The 11,140-nt window shown below is 53.0% G+C and overlaps 1 pseudogene; it reads left to right on the top strand.

The window, feature by feature from the left end:
- The first annotated feature begins 698 nt into the window (after positions 1–698).
- Positions 699–3,369, top strand: LOC132223560 (pleckstrin homology domain-containing family G member 5-like; annotated as a pseudogene).
- Positions 3,370–11,140: the final 7,771 nt, after the last annotated feature.

Below are 11,140 nucleotides of genomic sequence, written 5' to 3'. Positions count from 1 at the left end.
ATATATATATATATATATCCCATCTAATAAAAGAGAAACATGGTAATTAGCCATACATCCGCTACCCTTCTCATTGGCTAATCAGGGCGATATGCAAATTAACTGCCAGCCAAGATGGCCGCTGGCAGCCAGGCAGCTGAGAACAGGAGGCTTGGTTGCCCCAGCTCTGAGCTCCTGAAGCAACAGCTCCAAAAGATACAATGTTCAATTATAGAAGCTAAAAGATGGTGGTTAATTTGCATACTCAGGCTCCAAGCGGTGGAGCGAAGCCAAACAGCCCTGAAGCCACAGAGCAGAGAGGTCTCACTGCCCAGGGATCAGCAGAGCCGGGAGGCCTCAGGGCCCCGGGATCAGCGGAGCCAAGAGGCCCCAGGATCAGCAGAGCCGAGAGGCCTCCCCGCCCCTGGATCAGCGGAGCCTGATGGAAGCCCTGTGTGTTTATGCACCCTGGGGGTGCAGAGGTCCTCTCCTAGGCAGAGGCCAATGGGGAAACTTCCAACTCCGAGAGGCAGCCTGGGGGCTGGAAGGCGGCTCCTCTGACCTCAGTGCTGGAATCCCACTGCTCCACCGGGAGAGGAGCAGAGAAAGGCCGGAGCCTCCCTCAAGGTGACCCGAAATCCCCACCCACACCAGGCAGGCTGCTGGGACTGTTCATGGAGGACTCACTTCCAAGCCCAGCTGGTGGCCCTGCCGCAGCCATGGCACTCCTGGGTGCAGGCCCCAGCGGGACACGGGGTGGCGGTGGGGGCGCCTTGAGTCCTGGCTCCTTGCCTGCCTCCCAAGGCTTCCTCCTGCTTTAGGGCCTCGCCCTCCGCCAGCTTCCTCCTCCCCAGCTCCCAGAGCAGAGGACCCACCGAGGGCATTCCCTGCTGGACGAGGGGGTGAATGGAGCGGTGGGTACTCCCGGGTGAAGGGTCGCCCTGAGGAGGAGCCCCGACACCTCCATGCCCCGCTCCTGGAGGGCTGCCCAGGCCCTGAGTGCAGCGTGGAGCCACGCAGGCCTGGAGGGCACGGGTGGGGGCGGGGCACATGCGCCTGGTGCAGCAGGACGTGCTGGGGAGCTGCCCGCCTTCCGGGGCCTCCTCCTGCTTCAGGGCCTCGCCCTCCGTGGTCTCCTCCTCCCCAGCGCCCAGAGCAGCGGACCCACCGAGGGCGCTCCCCGCTGGCTGAGGGGGTGAATGGAGCGGCGGGGACTCCCGGGTAAAGGGTCGCCCTGGGGAGGAGTCCCGACACCTCCAAGACCCGCTCCTGTTCAACAACATCCCCAAGATCTCGCGTCTGCATCGCGGGCTGTGGGGCAGCGTGATGGCGCCAATGGTGGAGAAGGCGCTGCGCACGCGGGGGCTGCTGCAGCCCGGGACCTCCTCAAAGGCTTTGAGATGTTCGGCTCCCTCTTCAAGTCCTACATCCGGTACTGCATGGAGGAGGAGGGCTGCATGGAGTACATGCGCAGCCTGCTGCGCGACAACAACCTCTTCCTGGCCTAGGTGACGTGAGCCGAGAAGCACCAGTAGTGCCAGCAGCTGAAGCTGAGTGACATGCTCGCCAAACCCCACTGGCGGCTCACCAAGTACCCACTGCTGCTCAAGTCGGTGCTGAGGAAGAGGGACAAGCTGCATGCCAAGGAGGCTGTCATCACCATGATCAGCTCCGTGGAGTGCTTCATCCACCACGTGAACGCGTGCATGAGGCCGCAGCTGGCGGCCGTGGTGAGCCGCATGGACGCCTACGAGGTGGTGGAGGGTAGCAACGACGAGGTGGACAAGCTCCTGAAGGAATTTCTGCACCTGGACCTGACCGTGCCCATCCCAGGTGCCTCCCCAGAGAAGACGCGTCAGCTGATGTTGGAGGGCAGCCTGAGGGTGAAGGAGGGAAAGGACAGCAAGATGGATGTGTACTGCTTCCTCTTCACGGACCTACTCTTAGTGACCAAGGCAGTGAAGAAGGCTGAGGGGACCAGGGTCATCAGGCCACCGCTGCTGGTGGACAAGATCGTGTGCCGGGAGCTGCGGGACCCTGGCTCCTTCCTCCTCATCTACCTGAACAAGTTCCACAGCGCCGTGGGGGCCTACACGTTCCAGGCCAGCGGGCAGGCTCTGTGCCGGGGCTGGGTGGACTTCATTTACAATGCCCAGAACCAGTTGCAGCAGCTGCATGCGTAGGAGCACGCGGGCAGCCAGCAGCACCTACAGAGCCTGGAGGAGGACGAGGAGGAGGAGCAGGAGGAAGAGGAGGGTGGGGAGAGTAGTACTTCTGCCGCCAGCTTCCCCACCATCCTGTGCAAAAGCAGCAACAGCCTGGACACCAAGCACTGTGCCTTGGACAGCTCCACGGAGACCCTGGCCGTGGTGGTGCTGGAGCCCGGGGAGACGCTCTCCTCTACCGAGTTCGAGAGCGGCCCCTTCAGCTCCCAATCAGACGAGATGTCCCTCAGTACCACCGCCTCATCTGTCACACTGACCAGCGAGCTGCTGGCCCTGGGCTCCGGGGAGGGCAGCTCCTGCTCCATGGACTCCACCTACGGCACCCTCTCCTCCACCTCCTTCCAAGACTTTGCGACCCCAGCCCCTGTGGTGGAGCCAGCGCCCCGGCCCCTGGATTTACCACAGGCCCCTTCACCCCCGCCCTTGCCCCGCCTCCACCGCCACCACCCTGTCCAGCTGCTGCCCCGCCTGCCCCACCTGCTCAAGTCCAAATCTGAGGCCAGCCTCCTGCAGCTGCTGGCAGGGGCCGCCACCCAGGGGGCGCCCCCAGCCCCCAGCCTCAGCCTGTCGGAACTCTGCTTGGCTGACACAGCCACCGGCGCATCAGGACCACCCTGCTGCTTACCTCCCAGGCCCTGAGCACAGTGTGGAGCCGCCATGCCTGGAGGGCGTGGTCCGGGGTGGGCGCACGTGTGCCTGGTGCAGCGGGACTTGCTGGGGAGCCACCCGCCTTCCCGGCCGGCCTCAGGCCCGGCGCCCTACGTGGAAGGGCCGCAGTGCGGCCACCAGGCCCTGAAGGCTGCCCTGAAAGTCACACAAAGACAACCTTCTACTGGAGGGCAGGCATGTGGTGCTCCGGGAAGATTCCGGAGGTAGGGAAGGAAGGTCATGGAAGGGAACAATTGCAAGAGGAGATCCCGAAGGTTCTGAAAGCAGAGGACCAGCTCCTTGCAGACCTGAACTCTGTGTGGGCCTCTTTATCCGCCCTGGTGGGTGGGAGACACAGGAGGAGGTGATGGACCGGGGCTGTGCCCAAGGAAGACTCAGAGGAAGCAATGTGTGGACAGGGCCAGGCGGAGCAGGCAGGCCTGTGCGGATCCCGCTGGAGCGCAGCCAGCCCCCAAGGCGACCACCAAGCCAGGCCCCAGGGAGAAGCGAGCAGATGCCACTCCACTCGCTGGAGAAGACCATTGAGCAGAAAACTAAAGAAACCGATTTTACATCATTTCCCAGGTGGAGAACAGTTGGCATGTAAGCCCCTGACCAGTGCCCAGCCTCTCCTCTGTCTGTCTATCTCACTTTTAGGTACCATGTTCTTTGTTCTCTCTTAACTGCAACTCATTTTTAAACTAGATTGCTTTTAAAAGAAGACTAAATAAAGTTTCCCTTAAGTTATTTAGGCGTTGCTGGCGTTGCTGGGGCTGCTGGGGGCCTGATAGAAGACACGAACATGAAGCGGGGGGCCTGTACCCAGCAGCCCCAAGGCCCACCACCTTGGTGCTGGGGCTGCTGGGGCCCTGATCAAAGACCCCCAGCCCCAAGCCCCGTCATCAAGGTGCTGGGGCTGCTGGGGGTATCAGAAACACAAACCCGCAGGCCCGGCACCCAGCAGACCCAAGGCCTTTGAGGCAGCGCTATGGAGCAGCAAGCCAAGCGGTAGGAAGCAGCAAGCAGGTGGGCAGTAAGGAGGTAGGGGTCCTGGACTGCAAGAGGGCACATGCTGGGCTAAAGGACCCCCCCACCCATCCCCAGTGCATGAATTTCATGCACCAGGCCTCTAGTATATATATAAAAGACTAAGTTGACTTGCACATGCACAATACATATAAAGCTCTCGCTGACGCCAATCACATGCATGTGTTTCAATTTGTCATTGTCAATTGTGAATTTGGTTGACACTTCTATTATAGAGAAAGGGCCAATAGTGATATTAAAATATTTCTTCTAATTAATTTCCTTTCAATGTGCACAAATTTGTGCAATGGGCCACTAGTAGTAATAATAATAATAATAATAATAATAATAATGGCAGTAATATTAGTTATAGTTAACACATATCCAACATTTACTGTATGTCAGGCACTCTGCTAAGGGTTCTGCAAGTTTAACTCATTATTCTTCAGCACAGCTCTTTGAGGTAGGTGCTGTGATCCCCATTATGCAGGTGAACAAATGAGGCACAGGCAGCTTACGTAGATTACTCAAAGTCACAAAGCTAGTAAGCAGTAGATTAGAGATGTCAGATTCCTTCAGGGAGAGAAACAGTCTAATAACAATAAGAGTAGGAGTTAATATTTACTCATCTTCATGTGCAGTGGGCCTCCCTGACTTCTTCAAAGCTGGCTTTGTATAGCCTCAAAGCTACAGGGATAGAAAGTTGTTAGACCCTTGATTTACCCCTCACTGGCTGTGTGGTACTGAGAGAGTGCCTTCTCCTTTCTGAGCTTGAGTGTACTCACCTGTGAGACAGAGGTAGTGGCAACAGCTGGCTCTTCCTGAGATGTGAGGACACTCAGAGACAATGTGTGCGCATTGCCCTCCACCCCCTTCTTAAAGTCTCCTGGGGGCTGCTTTGTCCCATTTTCTCCATAGGCTGGATTGAAGCTCCGGAGGTCCCACTTCTGGGCCATTTTCTCCGAAGTGGGAGCACTATCCAGGGCCTCTAAGCTTCCCAGGGACCTATGAAAATGTGTGAGCCCCAAGAAATTTATTGACTCTAAAATATGAAAAGAAACAGTAGAATTGGAATTAATAAGAGTTCTATTATGTGTCTACAAAATGTAATATAATATTGACATCATTAATTGTTAAATATAGTATTCCTAAAAATTTCATTACATTTGAAAACAATTTGTTGGTTGGGTTTCCTCACTTTGCAAGAATTCCCAAGTACGCATGATGATTACCAAGAAATCATATCCAATTGGGAATGAAACAAGTTACTCACAGGCAAATTATTTCAAAAGCAGAATTATAAAAATCCTTTGTAAATTTTATAGCAAAAATTACATTTAATATGGGGTGTGGGTGCATTTTCACATATTTGATATGCCCCTAAAAGTGAGAGCGCTTAGGGCCTGAGGTCTGGGGAGGGCCCTGGCCCTGAATAGAAACAGAGTGAGGGCCCTGTGAATGAAGGAATAAAGGCACCTCTGTGAGAAGGGAAATTTGGGGGAAAGAGTCTATGGGCCATGGTGGGCACCCACTCCTGTGGTTGTTCCCCTCATCTTAAACAAAACAAAACAGAAAACCTCCTGGGCCACATGCATGTAGGTGCTGGCAGAATGGCCCTCGCAGAGTAGCCCTTTCATGTACTGCTCTCGGCTCTTATCAAAGGCCCTTTCAAGAAACAGGCATGCCTGTGTGCCTTTCATAATCAAGAAGAGAAATAAACATTATCTGACGAAAGGGAGAAGAAAACAGCCATGTGTAAACGGTGTCTGTTGGGTTGTCAAGCCTTGCCCAGGACATTGTCCACTGGGCTGCTCAGTGCCCCCAGGCAAGGGCCCTCAGGGGCCATTTCTCTCCCAATTTAGCACCAGCATCAACTCCGGCTCCCTTGAGGGCCTGTCAGTTTCCTCCTCTCTGATACCAAGAGCAGCAGAGTGCTCTGCTTCTGGTGGGCTCACCCTGGGGGGCCGCTTCAGCACAGGCAGTGAGTGGGAGGCACACAGGCCACCACTTACATATATGTGACCTGAGACAGGTCCCTTCCTGCTGGACCTTCTGTGCAACATCGGTGCAAGTCACAGGGTTAGTGTGAAGAAGTATTAATATAATGAATGTAAAGTGGAAAGAATAGGCCTCCCTGCCGTTAATAACTCAGGATTGAGAGTGGGTTTGCTCTCGACTGCTGAGATTGGATGACTCAGACCCCCTACCCTAGGAGGCCTGCCTGTTCTGCATGATCTCTGACACCTGGGCTCTGTGCCCAACACATGCCAACAACCTGACTAGGTCAAGCTTCTCCCTTTTCAAATCGGCATCCCCAGGAATCACCGAGGAGCTTGGGGGCTGGTGGCAGAGACTCCACTGTGACCCCGAGCTCTCCAGAAGCAAAGATGACTCAGCCTCACCCTCTAGATGCTGTCCCTGCTCTAGCTAGCTACCCGACCTGGTTTCTGACCACTCCCACTCACCTCTTTCCTGCAGAAACCCAGTTTTGCTAAGAGCTGTCTGTTCTACTTATTGTTGTGGCCAATGCAGGGATGAACAAGCCCCAAGTAAGAGGCTGGTGGCAGTATGCCCGCTCATCAATGTTAGACCAACACTTGGGTTGAGCCACCATCTGCAGCTGGGCCATCTGCTCTCCTGGCCAAACACCTTGCTGCCATTTCAGGAGCTTGGCCCACTCTTTTGAATGCTGTCTCTCTTCTTCCCCCATCCTCTCTCCCACAGGTCCCCTGCCTCCTTCTGCCATCCCTCTTTTGTGCCTTTGCCACACTTTGTCTTTGGCTCCATTGCAATTCTTAGTGGCTCTTGACTCCTTGGACCAGCATTTCTGGGTTCTAACTTCTGTAGCCCTTAGACAGCAAAGGCAGAGGCTGTCTGGTTTCCCCTCTGGATCTCTAGGGTCCTGCACTGGACTTGGCACAGGTGTATCTGATAAACAAGAGGGAACTCAGTATAAGTAGAGGGTGTGTGGGGGGAGGGGAAGAGAGATTCTTCCTCTAGGACAGTGGTTCTCAACCTTCTGGCCCTTTAAATACAGTTCCTCATGTGTGACACAACCATAAAATTATTTTTGTTGCTACTTCATAACTGTAATGTTGCTACTGTTATGAATCATAATGTAAATATCTGATATGCAGGATGGTCTTAGGCGATCCCTGTGAAAGAGGGTCCCTCAACCCCCAAAGGGGTTGCGACCCACAGGTTGAGAACCTCTACTCTAGGAGTTGTCCTTCCAGCTCTGGGACTCAGAAGATCTGGGTTCAAGTCCTTGACCATTTTTTATCTACATGACCTTCCCTTTCCTATAAGTCCCACTTTTATCATCAGAAAAATGAGGTTTCTATTCCCTTCCCTGCCTCCTGCCAAGGGTTGTTGTGGAGATTAAATGAGGGAACAATTGGGAAAGTCCACGAGAACTTGAGAGCTGCTGGACCAGTAGCTGAGGCCCCATGCATGTGCCTGTCATGGGGGTTCCTCTGGGTTCATTTTCATGGCAAGACAGCAAAGCCCTGAGAATGTGCAGACAGACCAACTGCACCCACTGTTGCCCTGCCTGCTAGATGACTCCATCGTAGAGGAAAACCAATTTGCCTATTATCACGTGATGACTCACATTTGTGCCGTGCGGTACAGTTCACAGCATTTGGAGGACTTTCTGGGCCATCTCATTTCTTTAATTCCTGCTCCCACCTCACCTGCCAGGCAATCTGAGCCCCACTGGACAGTTAAGAACATAACCACAGCTAGCACTTATCAAGGGCTTACCATAGCTCTCAGTGTTTTGAATTTATCAACTCGCTTAATTTTCACAACACAAACAGGTACCATTATTTTTTCCATTTTTTGAGATGGGAAAACTGACAGTCAAAGAAGTGAAGTCACTTGCTCAAAAATCACAGGACTGGTACACAGCAAACGTGTGGCTTGTCTTAGGTGGTCCAGCTCTAGAGCCTGCCAGTTGAACCACTTTCTAACTACAATGAGACAAGACAATGAGATTCTGAGAGAGAAAATGACTTACCCAAGATCACACACGCAGTGAGTTAGTGGCATTGCCTGAATTCTCTAACTCCGATCATTAGCACTATCTATAACCTGGGCTTTCCCATGAAACAGTTATGGTATATAAATGAACCCTTAGTGCACTGTCTATGGGGGGGGTGGCTATGTGAAGGAAGTCAATCATACATATCTGTTATGTTTACAATTCAACAAACACTTATCCTTGCCCTCTAGGAGACACTCATTCAAATATTCCACTGCAGGAACAATGGCTCTGCAAACAAAGGAAGGAGCCCATTATTCCATTTGGGCTAGCCCTGGGAGAATGTGGAGCTAGAGAGTTAGTGGAGGAGTACTGCAAACAAGGGAACTGCCCAAGTGAAAGCACTGCCATGGGAAAAGGCTCTGTGTGTGGTCTGGGAATAGTGAGGAGTCCAAAAGTGACTATAGGACTTAATGGAAGAGAAGTGGGGCCAAATGGCCAAAGGACTTAAATGCCAAGGTAAGGAACTGGGGCTTGAGTTTTGCAGTGTCAGGCAACCCATTCCCTGTGACAGCGAGAAGTCAGAGCCATAGAGTAATTCTAGAAAAATAGACTTGGAGAGTCCTGATATACCCCAGCTAGAAAGGACACTGAGAGCTCAAGAGGGGCCAGTGACTTGGGCAAAGTCAGCCAGTGAGTTTGTAGGACTCAGGCCTTTATTTGGGTCTCAGAGGACCTTGGGGATGTGTATAAGTAGAGAGGAGAGGAGAAGGGCCACAAAAGCAGGGAGAAGGGAGGAAAGCAGCCTGACTTTAGGCAGCCCATGTCCCATCTCCAGGCTATCAGGTGTGGCTTTGAGTAGGGGCTTTCTACAGGGGGCAGCCAAGTCCCCAGCATCCTGTTGGCTGCCCAGAATCCTGGGCCAGGGCCCATGTCCCAAAGCCAGGATATGGGTCTTTTTCCCCTCTATGGAAAGCCCATAGAGAAGGGTTTGTCAGGGAAACAAGGGAGCTGGCTGGGCCTGGCTGGCCAGGCAAGTGTCCTGGTTTGAGAGAAGCCAGGCCTAGCTCAGAGAGGGCAGCTATCCCCAGATTGCTGGGAAGCCAATTAGAGCTGGGACAGGGTGGGGTCCTGGAGGCCTCTGCCCTGGTCCTCCACTCCCACCTGGCAATAATTAGGTTGGATCGGAGGATCCCTGTTAAGAGAGCTAGACTTCTGGGATGGATCAAGGTGAAGGGGAGACTGGCAGAGAGGACCCCTATGCCCAGACCTCACACCAAGGGACCTCACAGCTGCTGACTCACTTGGGCATGTCAAAAAGACATTTAAAAGACCTCGCTGGCCCCTTATCAAGCCATGTGTGTCCCCTCCCCTCCCCTCCGCCCGTGGTAGGCCATGTGTCCAACTCTCATGGGGAAGTATAGAGCTATGCGCTTGGAGGGGAGGGGCTGCTCCTTAGAGCAATGGGCCAATTAGTCAGACAAAATCTGCTAGGAGAGTGCTAACATCTAGGACTGGAAATATGGGACCCAGGAATCCCCAGGAGGGTGGGTAAGTCTTGTACAGGTGTTGAGACCATGCCTCTTATTCCCCCAACCTCCAGACTCAACTGCTGGTTTCCCAAAGTCTCAATGCCCTCATCTGTAAAATGGGCATAATGCCTTCTTCATAGGGCTTTTGTGAAGCTGAAACAATAGACTGTATATAAACTCTTAGCACAGTCTCAAGTACAAAGTAAGTAACCAATACGTACTGGTCAGCTGGCTCCCTTTTTGTCTGCAGAAAGGTCACCACAAAACAGGTGAAAATCTACTAATCCATGATACTCCTACAGAGTAGAATTTAGAGCTCCCATATCAACTGGCTCCTACCTCCTCCATCCTACTGATGCAGTAGTGGAAGCCCAGAGATGTGAAATGACTTATCCAAGACCACATAGCCCATTAATGGCACAGCTGGGACTACAACCCAGATTGCCTGCATCATAGAAAAATGGAGTACTGCTTGTCATCCAGCCCTGGCTCAACCCAGCAGCAATGCCCTGTGATTTTCAACACCCCTACTTCTCAATGGAATGTAACTATGAGGACTCATGAGGCGTCTCAGGAGGCTGAGGCTGCAGATGAGGGATCCTTGGCTTTTGTTCCACTCTGCAGCAGACTGGCCCCAACCAGGGAGAGAAAGAGAAAGGCTTTATTGGAGTACCATATCACATTGCAAGCTCCTATCTCATTTGCTGTTCACTAGTCCCTGGCCCCCCTTCCCTGCCTCTTTCACGGCCAGATCTGCATGGTTTGCATTATTCCCTTTCCCGCCCACCCCATCCCCAGATATCTTGGCTCCATATTTTCCACACTGAGGCTCAGTTTACTCCTGGCTGGGATCCGGGCCTGCACCTGGGTTCGACGAGAAAGCTCTGGGGGCAAGGGCAGGAGTGTGAGTAAGCTGGGTGGTGGAATGCCACTGCTCATTCTGCCTTTCTCTCTGCAGGGACAGGTCACCACAACATTGTCCCTGCCCTCTGCCTTTCATCATCACCCCTGAGACAGCAGGAATTCTCCAAGTAAATGCCACAGATGCTTGCTCCTGCATCTCTTGATGCTGGTTGCAAATGAAGATTCCAAGGCCCCACCCAGACTGACTAAATCAGAATCTCTGGGGCACAGCCCAGGAATCTACATTATGAATCATGATTCATTCATAAATATTCTGCCTGATACTTTGCCTTTAACTATTCACTGGTGAGAGGTTCATTTTGACAGCTGGCCTTGGGCACTCCTATGCCAAGTGCGTTTAACGAATGTTCACTGACTGCTCCTGATGACTTTCTTGGTTTCCCTCCTAGCTCCCTGGCTCCTCTTCTGTTTCCTTAGTTGGCTCCTCCTTCTTTCCCATTTCTTAGATGCTGAAAGGCCCAGGGCTCAGTCTCTCCTCCTATTTTTTTTTCACGCTACCCAGTCCCCCTTCATGAACTCATCTTCTCTCAGTTCCAGCTCCTATCTTCGTACTGATAGTCCACAAGGCTCCAGTCCAGCCCTCTTCCCCAAGCTCAGCCCCAACCCAGCCTGAATGTCCCGCAGGCCCCTAAAATTCAACAGGACCCATACTGAGCTCATCTTCTTCACACACCCAGTTAACTTTCTGAAGCACATATCTGATTACGTCACTTAAAAACCTTCTGGGAACTGTCCTTGGCCTACAAGATAAAGAGCACACTCTGTAACCACAATGCAGGGCTTGGCCCCTAGTTACCTCTCCAGCCTGCTCTCTCTCCCCA

The sequence above is a fragment of the Myotis daubentonii genome, chromosome X, assembly GCF_963259705.1.
Source record: "Myotis daubentonii chromosome X, mMyoDau2.1, whole genome shotgun sequence".
NCBI lineage: Eukaryota > Metazoa > Chordata > Mammalia > Chiroptera > Vespertilionidae > Myotis > Myotis daubentonii.
Note: the sequence above shows the minus strand (reverse complement) of the source record. Positions and strands in the feature narration are given on the sequence as shown.